The 13,841-nt window shown below is 43.6% G+C and overlaps 2 protein-coding genes across 3 annotated transcripts in view; one reads left to right on the top strand and one right to left on the bottom strand.

Moving 5' to 3' along the window:
• The window catches only part of LOC124018858, a 292,551-nt gene that overhangs the window by 115,276 nt on the left and 163,434 nt on the right, over positions 1-13,841 (bottom strand). The gene's annotated exons all lie outside the window — the stretch shown is intronic.
• Positions 1-13,841, top strand: part of LOC124018853 (NLR family CARD domain-containing protein 3-like) — a 111,947-nt gene that overhangs the window by 57,835 nt on the left and 40,271 nt on the right. The gene's annotated exons all lie outside the window — the stretch shown is intronic.

Here is a 13,841-nt window from a genome sequence, read left to right as displayed (position 1 = left end):
AACACAAGTACATTTTATCGATGGCAATTTGAACGTGATAGATCCCATTGTGGTGCCATTCATCCACCGCCATCATCTCATGTTTCAGCATGATAATGCACAGAGATACCGTGATAAGACCCCATTGTGGTGCCATTCATCCACCGCCATCATCTCATGTTTCAGCATGATAATGCACAGAGATACCGTGATAAGATCCCATTGTGGTGCCATTCATCCACCGCCATCATCTCATGTTTCAGCATGATAATGCACAGAGATACCGTGATAAGATCCCATTGTTGCCATTCATCCACCGCCATCATCTCATGTTTCAGCATGATAATGCACAGAGATACCGTGATAAGATCCCATTGTGGTGCCATTCATCCACCGCCATCATCTCATGTTTCAGCATGATAATGCACAGAGATACCGTGATAAGATCCCATTGTGGTGCCATTCATCCACCGCCATCACCTCATGTTTCAGCATGATAATGCACAGAGATACCGTGATAAGATCCCATTGTGGTGCCATTCATCCACCGCCATCATCTCATGTTTCAGCATGATAATGCACAGAGATACCGTGATAAGATCCCATTGTGGTGCCATTCATCCACCGCCATCATCTCATGTTTCAGCATGATAATGCACAGAGATACCGTGATAAGATCCCATTGTGGTGCCATTCATCCACCGCCATCACCTCATGTTTCAGCATGATAATGCACAGAGATACCGTGATAAGATCCCATTGTGGTGCCATTCATCCACCGCCATCATCTCATGTTTCAGCATGATAATGCACAGAGATACCGTGATAAGATCCCATTGTGGTGCCATTCATCTGCTGCCATCACCTCATGTTTCAGCATGATAATGCACAGAGATACCGTGATAAGATCCCATTGTGGTGCCATTCATCTCACCTCATGTTTCAGCATGATAATGCACAGAGATACCGTGATAAGATCCCATTGTGGTGCCATTCATCCACCGCCATCATCTCATGTTTCAGCATGATAATGCACAGAGATACCGTGATAAGATCCCATTGTGGTGCCATTCATCTGCTGCCATCACCTCATGTTTCAGCATGATAATGCACAGAGATACCGTGATAAGATCCCATTGTGGTGCCATTCATCTGCTGCCATCACCTCATGTTTCAGCATGATAATGCACAGAGATACCGTGATAAGATCCCATTGTGGTGCCATTCATCTGCTGCCATCATCTCATGTTTCAGCATGATAATGCACAGAGATACCGTGATAAGATCCCATTGTGGTGCCATTCATCTGCTGCCATCATATGTTTCAGCATGATAATGCACAGAGATACCGTGATAAGATCCCATTGTGGTGCCATTCATCTGCTGCATCACCTCATGTTTGGCATGATAATGCACAGAGATCTTAAGATCCATGGCCATTCATCTGCTGCCACACCTCATGTTTCAGCATGTCACCCGATTGAGCATTTGTTTGGGATGTTCTTCTGGCCTGATAGACATGTCACCTATTGAGCATGTTTGGGATGCTCTGGATAGACATGTCACCTATTGAGCATGTTTGGGATGCTCTGTATAGACATGTCATCTATTGAGCATGTTTGGGATGCTCTGGATATACATGTCACCTATTGAGCATGTTTGGGATGCTCTGGATAGACATGCCACCTATTGAGCATGTTTGGGATGCTCTGGATAGACATGTCACCCATTGAGCATGTTTGGGATGCTCTGGATAGACATGTCACACATTGAGCATGTTTGGGATGCTCTGGATAGACATGTCACCCATTGAGCATGTTTGGGATGCTCTGGATATACATGTCACCCATTGAGCATGTTTGGGATGCTCTGGATAGACATGTCACCTATTGATTATGTTTGGGATGCTCTGGATAGACATGTCACCTATTGAGCATGTTTGGGATGCTCTGGATAGATGTGTACGACAGCGTGTTCCAATTCCCGCCAATATCCAGCAACTTTGAACAGCCATTGAAAAGGACTGGGTCAACATTCCACAGGCCACAATTAACAGCCTGATCAACTCAAGGTGAAGGAGATGTGTCGCGCTGCATGAGGCAAATGGTGGTCACACCAGATACTGACTGGTTTTCTGATCCACACTCCTACTGTTTTATTTTAAGGTGTCTGATAATCATATTCATATCTGTATTCCCAGTCATGTGAAATCCATAGACTAGGGCCTAATGAATTTAGTATTTCAAATGACTGATGTCCTTATGTGAACTGAAACTCACTAAAATGCTTGAAATTGTTGAATGTTGGGTTTATTTTATTGTTCAGTTTAATAAAAAGATCAGTATTCAATGTTTTATGTTTGATATGATGTTAGTAACACTCTGAAGTCATTCCATCCTTTCACTAAATGGTAGTAACACTAAGTCATTCCATCCTTTCACTAAATGGTAGTAACACTAAGTCATTCCATCCTCCACTAAATGGTAGTAACACTAAGTCATTCCATCCTTTCACTAAATGGTAGTAACACTAAGTCATTCCATCCTTTCACTAAATGGTAGTAACACTAAGTCATTCCATCCTTTCACTAAATGGTAGTAACACTAAGTCATTCCATCCTCCACTAAATGGTAGTAACACTAAGTCATTCCATCCTTTCACTAAATGGTAGTAACACTAAGTCATTCCATCCTTTCACTAAATGGTAGTAACACTAAGTCATTCCATCCTTTCACTAAATGGTAGTAACACTAAGTCATTCCATCCTTTCACTAAATGGTAGTAACACTAAGTCATTCCATCCTTTCACTAAATGGTAGTAACACTAAGTCATTCCATCCTTCCACTAAATGGTAGTAACACTAAGTCATTCCATCCTTTCACTAAAGCTCTAAACTAATGTTTTATTGACAGATGTTAAATGTTCTGGATTTTGATGATTAAATCCCATATAGCCTACTGGCCAGGACTTTGATATGGCATCTTCTGATTGGGAGTCTCAGGTCAGGACTTTGTTATGGCATCTTTTGATTGGGTGTCTCAGGTCAGGACTTTGTTATGACATCTTCTGATTGGGTGTCTCAGGTCAGGACTTTGTTATGGCATCTTCTGATTGGGTGTCTCAGGTCAGGTCTGAGCCACGATCAGAATGTGTCTGTCTATTTCCAGCCCTGCCATTTCTACCTGTCCAGGTGCATTTTATATATCGATTATTTCTGTTTTGTGTGTTTAGGTTTTTCAATATCTGAGTGTTTGAGAAACACAAAATGCAGGATGAGAATTTTATTATTTTAAAATTGTTTTTAATTTGTTTTGTGTGTTTGCACTTAACAACATATTATTTTAAAAAGGTCCCATTTTTTTCTAGTGTTTGACCCCTGAACCCCTAACACCGTCTCACTGTCCATGTCTGCTTTTAGCTCCCACCTCTACTTCACTGTGTTATAATGGACCTCATGGTTGTTAAGTCACCTCTGTAACCAGGTATCAAACATACTGACCTTTCTGACCCTGTCCCATGGCCCTACTTCACTGTGTTATAATGGACCTTCTGGTTGTTAAGTCACTGTCACGGTTCATGAATCCACTGCCTCCCTCTCTCTTTCTCTCTCTCTCTCTCTCTCTCTCTCTCTCTCTCTCTCTCTCTCTCTCTCTCTCTCTCTCTCTCTCTCTCTCTCTCTCTCTCTCTCTCTCTCTCTCTCTCGTGTTTGTGTGGGCGTGGTTCCCAATCTCGGCCTGATTGTCTGCGCCAGCTGGAACCACTTATCTTCCCTTTATATGTTCTGTAACCAGTGTTTCTTGTTGTCAGATCGTTGTTACTTCCCTGAGGTTGTGTCGTGTGTCCGTGCTTGTTACTTCCCTGAGGTTGTGTCGTGTGTCCGTGCTCATCTCTCGCCGCCTTTGTGTGGATTATCTGCTGTGCTCCTTCCTACCCATCCGGACACACTCCCTGGATTTCTCAGCACGCTATCATCGGAGTATGCGCCCTAGTCCCTGGGTCGGATTCCGTCTGAGTACAGTCTGTCTGTCCTGTTGCTGCTGTAAACTGTATTCATTAAACCATTGTTGCTTGCATCTTGCATCCGCCTCTGTATTGTCACAGAATGATCTGACCAGACCATGGATGCAGCGAGTTCAACGAGTCTGACCGAATTCATTTCCCGCAGTATCACGAGAATGGATCAACAAGAGGAGAACATCTCCAGCACAGGTCGGGCAGTACAAGTCCTTGCGACGCAGGTATCCCAGCTGACCCAACAATTGCAACATCTGAGGGGTTCCGCTGCGCCACCTACACCGGCAGTTCAACCCGCCCCGCCAGAGCCGGATTCCCAGCTAGAGCCACGGCTACCGACACCAGAGGGTTATTCAGGTGATCCTGACTATTGCAGAGCTTTTCTTACGAGATGTTCCATGCATTTCTCGTTGCAGCCACGGACCTTCAACCGTGAACAGTCTAAGGTAGCATTCGTACTCACACTGCAATCAGGCAAAGCGGCTCTTTGGGGAACGGCGGTGTGGGCGAACCAGGACCCATGCTGCACCTCTTTCCAGACACTCTCCGAGGAGATGAGAAGGGTCTTCGATCGGGCCGTGGCGGGTAGGGAGGCGGCCAGACTACTCGCTGACCTTCGCCAAGGAGACCGTTCAGTATCGGAATACTCCATCCAATTCCGCACTCTGGCCGCAGAGTGTCAGTGGAATGAGGAGGCGCAGTGGGACATGTTCCTGCATGGGCTGGAGGACCGGATCCAGAAGGAGATTTATGTTCTGGACCTTCCCAGGAGTTTAAATGGACTAGTGGAACTAGCCTTGAGGGTCGACGCTCGTCTGTGTCGTATTGGCCGCCGAGCCCTAACAGACCGTATAACGACACGGAGGACTGGCATGCCAGCGGCGGGAACACGGCCAGTTCAGCCTCCGCTCACGAACCCATGCAGCTGGGGAGAGCTCGCCTCTCCCGGGAAGAGAGGGAGAGGCGGAGATCCCAAGGACTCTGTCTCTACTGTGGTAGAGCGGGCCACTTTATCCACTCCTGCCCGGTAAAAGATCAGGCCCGGTAGTAAGCATGAGGCTATTATCGGGTGGTGTCACCACAGAGAAGACCTCATCATCTACTCTCCTCCCAGTAAGACTAAGATGGGCCACCCACACGCACGACACCCAAGCCTTACTGGACTCAGGAGCAGAGGGTAATTTCATGGACTTCAAGCTCGCTCACAAACTCCAGATTCCTATCACCTCACTCACGCACAAGATATCCGTCAACGCTCTCAATGGTCAAGAACTCCCCAACATTTCTCACACCACTGAACCTATCACACTCATCACTTCTGGCAATCACACTGAGACACTATCATTCCTACTCATGGACTCACCCCTTGCACCATTAGTTCTCGGCCACCCTTGGCTCACCCAACACAACCCCAGAGTTGACTGTATTGTCACAGTCACCTCTGTAACCAAAGGACCTGTTTCACCAGAACCACTAGTTAATACTTAAAGGACATGTTTCACCAGAACCACTAGTTAATACTGAAAGGTTCAGGTTCCACAGGACACATCAGGAAGAGGGAGAATCAGGACCAATGTTTGCTGCTGCAGTAAAGAACCTATCAGAACACTGAGTTGAATGGTGTTCTAAATGACATCATAAGAGACAGACTAGAATGTGGCTACGGAGTGAAGATGCACCAAAGAGACTGTTGACTGAGGGTCATCTGACCTTGGTGAAGGACATTGAAATCACTGTGTCCATGGAACTAGCTGCTGAAGAGGAGTTCATCAGGAACTTAGTGGGTTCATCTAACAATCCTAATCACCAGCTGATACATTGTAATCTCATGAAACAGGGTTCACCCTCCACCTAGAAACACAATTTAATGAAAATCGTAACCTCTCCTCTGTGTGACCTATGTAATCAAGGTGTCTTGGGGTCCTTTAATCATATGTACTGGGAGTGACCAGGGAACATGTTTTGGAAAGAGGTTCCCTCTGTCTTATCTGCTGAAGTCCAACCACACCTCATTGGATCAGCACTTTATACACTGTTAGGATCCATGGGTCTACAACCTCATTGGATCAGCACTTTATCCACTGTTAGGATCCATGGGTCTACCACCTCATTGGATCAGCACTTTATCCACTGTTAGGATCCATGGGTCTACCACCTCACCTCATTGGATCAGCACTTTATCCACTGTTAGGATCCATGGGTCTACCACCTCACCTCATTGGATCAGCACTTTATCCACTGTTAGGATCCATGGGTCTACCACCTTGGATCACACTCATGTGGACCACCTCACCTCATTGGATCAGCACTTTATCCACTGTTAGGATCCATGGGTCTACCACCTCACCTCATTGGATCAGCACTTTATACACTGTTAGGATCCATGGGTCTACCACCTCACCTCATTGGATCAGCACTTTATCCACTGTTAGGATCCATGGGTCTACCACCTCACCTCATTGGATCAGCACTTTATCACACTGCTAGGATCCATGGGTCTACCACCTCACCTCATTGGATCAGCACTTTATCCACTGTTAGGATCCATGGGTCTACCACCTCACCTCATTGGATCAGCATCAGCACTTTATCCACTGTTAGGATCCATGGGTCTACCACCTCATTGGATCAGCACTTTATACACTGTTAGGATCCATGGGTCTACCACCTCACCTCATTGGATCAGCACTTTATACACTGTTAGGATCCATGGGTCTACCACCTCACCTCATTGGATCAGCACTTTATCCACTGTTAGGATCCATGGGTCTACCACCTCATTGGATCAGCACTTTATACACTGTTAGGATCCATGGGTCTACCACCACACCTCATTGGATCAGCACTTTATACACTGTTAGGATCCATGGGTCTACCACCTCATTGGATCAGCACTTTATACACTGTTAGGATCCATGGGTCTACCACCACACCTCATTGGATCAGCACTTTATCCACTGTTAGGATCCATGGGTCTACCACCTCACGTCATTGGATCAGCACTGTATACACTGTTAGGATCCATGGGTCTACCACCACACCTCATTGGATCAGCACTTTATCCACTGTTAGGATCCATGGGTCTACAACCTCATTGGATCAGCACATTATACACTGTTATGATCCATGGGTCTACCACCTCATTGGATCAGCACTTTATCCACTGTTAGGATCCATGGGTCTACCACCACACCTCATTGGATCAGCACTTTATCCACTGTTAGGATCCATGGGTCTACCACCTCATTGGATCAGCACTTTATACACTGTTAGGATCCATGGGTCTACCACCTCATTGGATCAGCACTTTATACACTGTTAGGATCCATGGGTCTACCACCTCATTGGATCAGCACTTGGGGTGGTCCAGGAGGGGATGGAGGGTTGGTTGGGGGGGTCTCAGGAGGGGTTGTAGGGTGGGTTTGGGTGGTCCAGGAGGGGTTGTCATTAGACGCACCTGGCATCCATCATTAGACGCACCTGACATCCATCATTAGACGAACCTGGCATCAATCATTAGACGCACCTGGCATCAATCATTAGACACACCTGGCATCCATCATTAGATGCACCTGGCATCAATCATTACACCCACTGTTATGATCCACCTGGCATCCATCATTAGACGCACCTGGCATCAATCATTAGATGCACCTGGCATCAATCATTAGACGCACCTGGCATCCATCATTAGACGCACCTGGCATCCATCATTAGACGCACCTGGCATCCATCATTAGACGCACCTGGCATCCATCATCAATCATTAGCACACTGGCATCCATCATTAGATGCACCTGGCATCATCATTACACGAGGCATCACCTTAGGACTCCAATTTACACTCATCAATCATTACCTCCCTTTCCATCATTAGGCACTATCCATCATAGGTTCATTCCCCAGGCAGTATTGGCTATGTTTCATGTCTGTAGGTTACTCTTGTTCCCCCTGGCAGTATTGACTATGTTTCATGTCTGTAGGTTACTCTTGTTCCCCAGGCAGTATTGACTATGGTTCATGTCTGTAGGTTACTCTTGTTCCCCAGGCAGTATTGACTGTTTCATGTCTGTAGGTTACTCTTGTTCCCCAGGCAGTATTGACTATGTTTCATGTCTGTAGGTTACTCTTGTTCCCCAGGCAGTATTGACTGTTTCATGTCTGTAGGTTACTCTTGTTCCCCAGGCAGTATTAACTATGTTTCATGTCTGTAGGTTACTCTTGTTCCCCAGGCAGTATTGACTATGTTTCATGTCTGTAGGTTACTCTTGTTCCCCAGGCAGTATTGACTATGTTTCATGTCTGTAGGTTACTCTTGTTCCCCAGGCAGTATTGACTATGTTTCATGTCTGTAGGTTACTCTTGTTCCCCAGGCAGTATTGACTATGGTTCATGTCTGTAGGTTACTCTTGTTCCCCAGGCAGTATTGACTGTTTCATGTCTGTAGGTTACTCTTGTTCCCCAGGCAGTATTGACTATGTTTCATGTCTGTAGGTAACTCTGGTTCCCCAGGCAGTATTGACTATGGTTTATGTCTGTAGGTTACTCTTGTTTCCTGTATTGGTCCATATTCCGTTTATTATTAAACTCACCACTTGCTTCCAGACTCCCAGCGTCTCTATGTTACAGGGCTTACTCCATCAGAGGGCTTTCATCAACTGATCTGAAATCAGCCTTCTTCCTTGACTACTGCCATAGACTGACTGATGGTCAACCTACCTAGATATCTCCGTCTGATGTGAGCAGATCTCATACCCGGTTCTGAGGTGATGTAACTTTAGTGATTGGAGAAGGTGTGTTCTATCTAACTGCACAGGACTTCTAGAGTAATGGATTTTTTTTTCTGACTTTTTGCTATTTTTTACCTGCAGTAAAGGCAGTGAGATCTTTGATTCTAGGTCTGACAGTTATCTTTGAGTGAGAATAGTGTCAGCATAACAATCATTTAAATCTATATGTTGTGCAGCTCTCGTTTCTTCTCAGTTTTACTAGAGTTTGTAATTGTTTATCTCATAGTACTTTCTGTTCTGTATTCCAGTTTGTTGTTTATAGTTTCACTCAATGCCAGGGGTTAAGGAATAATGTATAGCGCAATGCCTTATTTTTTTCTTGCCAAACAGATTGATGTCAACTTCTACAGATGTCAGTGGGGAAATGATTTGTGTCTCCTGGTTCTGAACTCTCTGCTGGAGTCACCACTCTAATGAATCAGTTCAATGGAAGTATTTTACACTCAGACTGGGACCCTATTGGTCACTTTCTTTGTCCTGTCATCAACTGTAACATCATCGTCATTATTACTGTCACGTTCTGACCTGTATTTCCTTTGTTTTGCCTTTATTTACTATGGTCAGGGCGTGAGTTGGGGTGGGCAGTCTATGTTTGTTTTTCTATGATTTTGGGATTTCTATGTTTCGGCCTAGTATGGTTGTCAATCAGAGGCAGGTGCCATTAGTTGTCTCTGATTCAAATCAAATCAAATCAAATTTATTTATATAGCCCTTCGTACATCAGCTGATATCTCAAAGTGCTGTACAGAAACCCAGCCTAAAACCCCAAACAGCAAACAATGCAGGTGTAAAAGCACGGTGGCTAGGAAAAACTCCCTAGAAAGGCCAAAACCTAGGAAGAAACCTAGAGAGGAACCGGGCTATGTGGGGTGGCCAGTCCTCTTCTGGCTGTGCCGGGTAGAGATTATAACAGAACGTGGCCAAGATGTTCAAATGTTCATAAATGACCAGCATGGTTGAATAATAGTAAGGCAGAACAGTTGAAACTGGAGCAGGAGCATGGCCAGGTGGACTGGGGACAGCAAGGAGTCCTCATGTCAGGCAGTCCTGGGACATGGTCCTAGGGCCCGGGCCAGTTGAAACTGGAGCAGCAGCATGGCCAGGTGGACTGGGGACAGCAAGGAGTCATCATGTCAGGTAGTCCTGGGGCATGGTCCTAGGGCTCAGGTCCTCCGAGAGAGAGAAAGAAAGAGAGGAGATAATTAGAGAATGCACACTTAGATTTACACAGGACACCGAATAGGACAGGAGAAGTACTCCAGATAAACAAACTGACCCTAGCCCCCCGACACATAAACTACTGCAGCATAAATTGAGAATCATACTTAGGTAACCTGGGTTTCACTGCTTGTTTGTGGGTGTTTGTTTCCATGTCTGTGGTTTTCACCACACGGTACTGTTTCGGTTTTCGTTCGTTTCATGTTTATTGTTTTTGTATCAGTTGTCTTCATGTTGAGTATTTCTTATTAAAAGAACCATGGACACTTAACAAGCCGCATATTGGTCCTCCGATCCTACTCCCCTCTTCCCTTCAGACAACGAGGAGAAAAACCTTTACAATTACCAACATTTATTGGTTCAATTCCAAACTTGAAAATGATCAGTGACTTGAATCTATGGAAAAGCGTATTCTCCATTGGCTAACCAAGTTCTCTAATGCTTTACTTATAGTAGGCTAACCAAGTTCCCTAATGCTTTACTTATAGTAGGCTAACCAAGTTCCCTAATGCTTTACTTATAGTAGGCTAACCAAGTTCCCTAATGCTTTACTGATAGTAGGCTAACCAAGTTCCCTAATGCTTTACTTATAGTAGGCTAACCAAGTTCCCTAATGCTTTACTTATAGTAGGCTAACCAAGTTCCCTAATGCTTTACTTATAGTAGGCTAACCAAGTTCCCTAATGCTTTACTTATAGTAGGCTAACCAAGTTCCCTAATGCTTTACTTATAGTAGGCTAACCAAGTTCCCTAATGCTTTACTTATAGTAGGCTAACCAAGTTCCCTAATGCTTTACTTATAGTAGGCTAACCAAGTTCCCTAATGCTTTACTTATAGTAGGCTAACCAAGTTCCCTAATGCTTTACTGATAGTAGGCTAACCAAGTTCCCTAATGCTTTACTTATAGTAGGCTAACCAAGTTCCCTAATGCTTTACTTATAGTATGCTAACCAAGTTCCCTAATGCTTTACTTATAGTAGGCTAACCAAGTTCCCTAATGCTATTATTAATAGTAGGCTAACCAAGTTCCCTAATGCTTTGCTTATAGTAGGCTAACCAAGTTCCCTAATGCTTTACTTATAGTAGGCTAACCAAGTTCCCTAATGCTTTACTTATAGTAGGCTAACCAAAGTTCCCTAATGCTTTACTTATAGTAGGCTAACCAAGTTCCCTAATGATTTACTTATAGTAGGCTAACCAAGTTCCCTAATGATTTACTTATAGTAGGCTAACCAAGTTCCCTAATGATTTACTTATAGTAGGCTAACCAAGTTCCCTAATGCTTTACTTATAGTAGGCTAACCAAGTTCCCTAATGCTTTACTTATAGTAGGCTAACCAAGTTCCCTAATGCTTTACTTATAGTAGGCTAACCAAGTTCCCTAATGCTTTACTTATAGTAGGCTAACCAAGTTCCCTAATGCTTTACTTATAGTAGGCTAACCAAGTTCCCTAATGATTTACTTATAGTAGGCTAACCAAGTTCCCTAATGATTTACTTATAGTAGGCTAACCAAGTTCCCTAATGCTTTACTTATAGTAGGCTAACCAAGTTCCCTAATGCTTTACTTATAGTAGGCTAACCAAGTTCCCTAATGCTTTACTTATAGTAGGCTAACCAAGTTCCCTAATGATTTACTTATAGTAGGCTAACCAAGTTCCCTAATGATTTACTTATAGTAGGCTAACCAAGTTCCCTAATGCTTTACTTATAGTAGGCTAACCAAGTTCCTCAATGCTTTACTGGGGTTTCTAGGTGGTGATTTTAATATATCTAGGAATAATTGAATTGAACGATGACCTCCAGTACAGTCCATTTCTATGAATATTAGTTTGGCCTACAGGACAGTCCATTTCTATGAATATTAGTTTGGCTTCCAGGACAGTTCATTTCTATGAATATTAGTTTGGCCTCCAGGACAGTCAATTTCTATTCATTTCTATGAATATTAGTTTGGCCTCCAGGACAGTTCATTTCTATGAATATTAGTTTGAGGCAGTTGATGGAAAGGTTTGATATTGTAGATATTTGGAGAGTAAAGTTTCCTAATGACGAGTCTTTCACTTGGAGTAATAAGACCCACTCCAGACAATCACCACAGATCTTTGGTTGGTGTCGAAATGTTTTGATAAACAGGCTATTTCTGTTAACATCCTGGTCACTCCCCTTTCTGACCATAGAGCTGTTTATATTGACATTACACTGTTTATCTCTGATAATGGCCCTTACTGATCATATAGCTGTTTATACTGACATTACACTGTTTATCTCTGATAATGGCCCTGGCAGAGCATCCTATTGGAAGCTTAATAGCTCTATATTAAAACATGAGTTGGTCCAGATGGAGATAAACAATGTAATTACACACTTCAGGAACAACGCTATGAATAACAATTCATACAGTAATAACTGGGAGCTTTTTAAGGTTGGAAAATATGCAAGAAAACATGAGAGTTTTGTTGTCAAGACCAGGAGAACTGAAGAAGAAAGTGTAATTACAAAGATCACCTGTCTTGTTCAAAAGCCTGTTGAAAGTCTTTCAGAGGAGGATAAATCTGTTCTGTTTGATCTACAACACCAGATAGATGATATGTATAAACTGAAAGCAGACGGAACCTTTGTCAGATGTAGGAAGAAATGGAGGAGGATGAACAAAATTAAATCTTTTTTTTCAGGTTAGAAAAATACCACTCTAAAAATAATACAATTCAGCATTTAAATATGACTTGTCTCATCACAGATGATCCCACATTAATCTCCATCTTCAGTTGCATCTTCTACAGTATCGTGAGGTGTCCTCATCTTCTACAGTATTGTGAGGTGTCCTCATCTTCTACAGTATTGTGATGTGTCCTCATCTTCTACAGTATTGTGAGGTGTCCTCATCTTCTACAGTATTGTGAGGTGTCCTCATCTTCTACAGTATTGTGAGGTGTCCTCATCTTCTACAGTATTGTGAGGTGTCCTCATCTTCTACAGTATTATGAGGTGTCCTCATCTTCTACAGTATTGTGATGTGTCCTCATCTTCTACAGTATTGTGAGGTGTCCTCATCTTCTACAGTATTATGAGGTGTCCTCATCTTCTACAGTATTATGATGTGTCCTCATCTTCTACAGTATTGTGAGGTGTCCTCAACTCTTTGTTTTGATTGTCTGGGGGATGTGAAATCAGTTGGTGAGGCTGACAGGGAACAGTGTGATGAAACCCTGTTATAGTTGAACACATCATTTATTCTATTGAACAACTAGAAAATAATACATCTCCTGGGACTGATGGTGTATCTGCTGAGTTTTACACAACTGTTTACAGAACAGTTAGTCCCTTTTCTGTTGGAGGTCTCCTGGGACTGATGGTGTATCTGCTGAGTTTTACACAACTGATTACAGAACAGTTAGTCCCTTTTCTGTTGGAGGTCTCCTGGGACTGATGGTGTATCTGCTGAGTTTTACACAACTGTTTACAAAACAGTTAGTCCCTTTTCTGTTGGAGGTCTCCTGGGACTGATGGTGTATCTGCTGAGTTTTACACAACTGTTTACAAAACAGTTAGTCCCTTTTCTGTTGGAGGTCTCCTGGGACTGATGGTGTATCTGCTGAGTTTTACACAACTGATTACAGAACAGTTAGTCCCTTTTCTGTTGGAGGTCTCCTGGGACTGATGGTGTATCTGCTGAGTTTTACACAACTGTTTACAGAACAGTTAGTCCCTTTTCTGTTGGAGGTCTCCTGGGACTGATGGTGTATCTGCTGAGTTTTACACAACTGATTACAGAACAGTTAGTCCCTTTTCTGTTGGAGGTCTCCTGGGACTGATGGTGTATCTGCTGAGTTTTACA

The sequence above is a fragment of the Oncorhynchus gorbuscha genome, unplaced genomic scaffold, assembly GCF_021184085.1.
Source record: "Oncorhynchus gorbuscha isolate QuinsamMale2020 ecotype Even-year unplaced genomic scaffold, OgorEven_v1.0 Un_scaffold_584, whole genome shotgun sequence".
NCBI classification, from domain to species: domain Eukaryota; kingdom Metazoa; phylum Chordata; class Actinopteri; order Salmoniformes; family Salmonidae; genus Oncorhynchus; species Oncorhynchus gorbuscha.
Note: the sequence above shows the minus strand (reverse complement) of the source record. Positions and strands in the feature narration are given on the sequence as shown.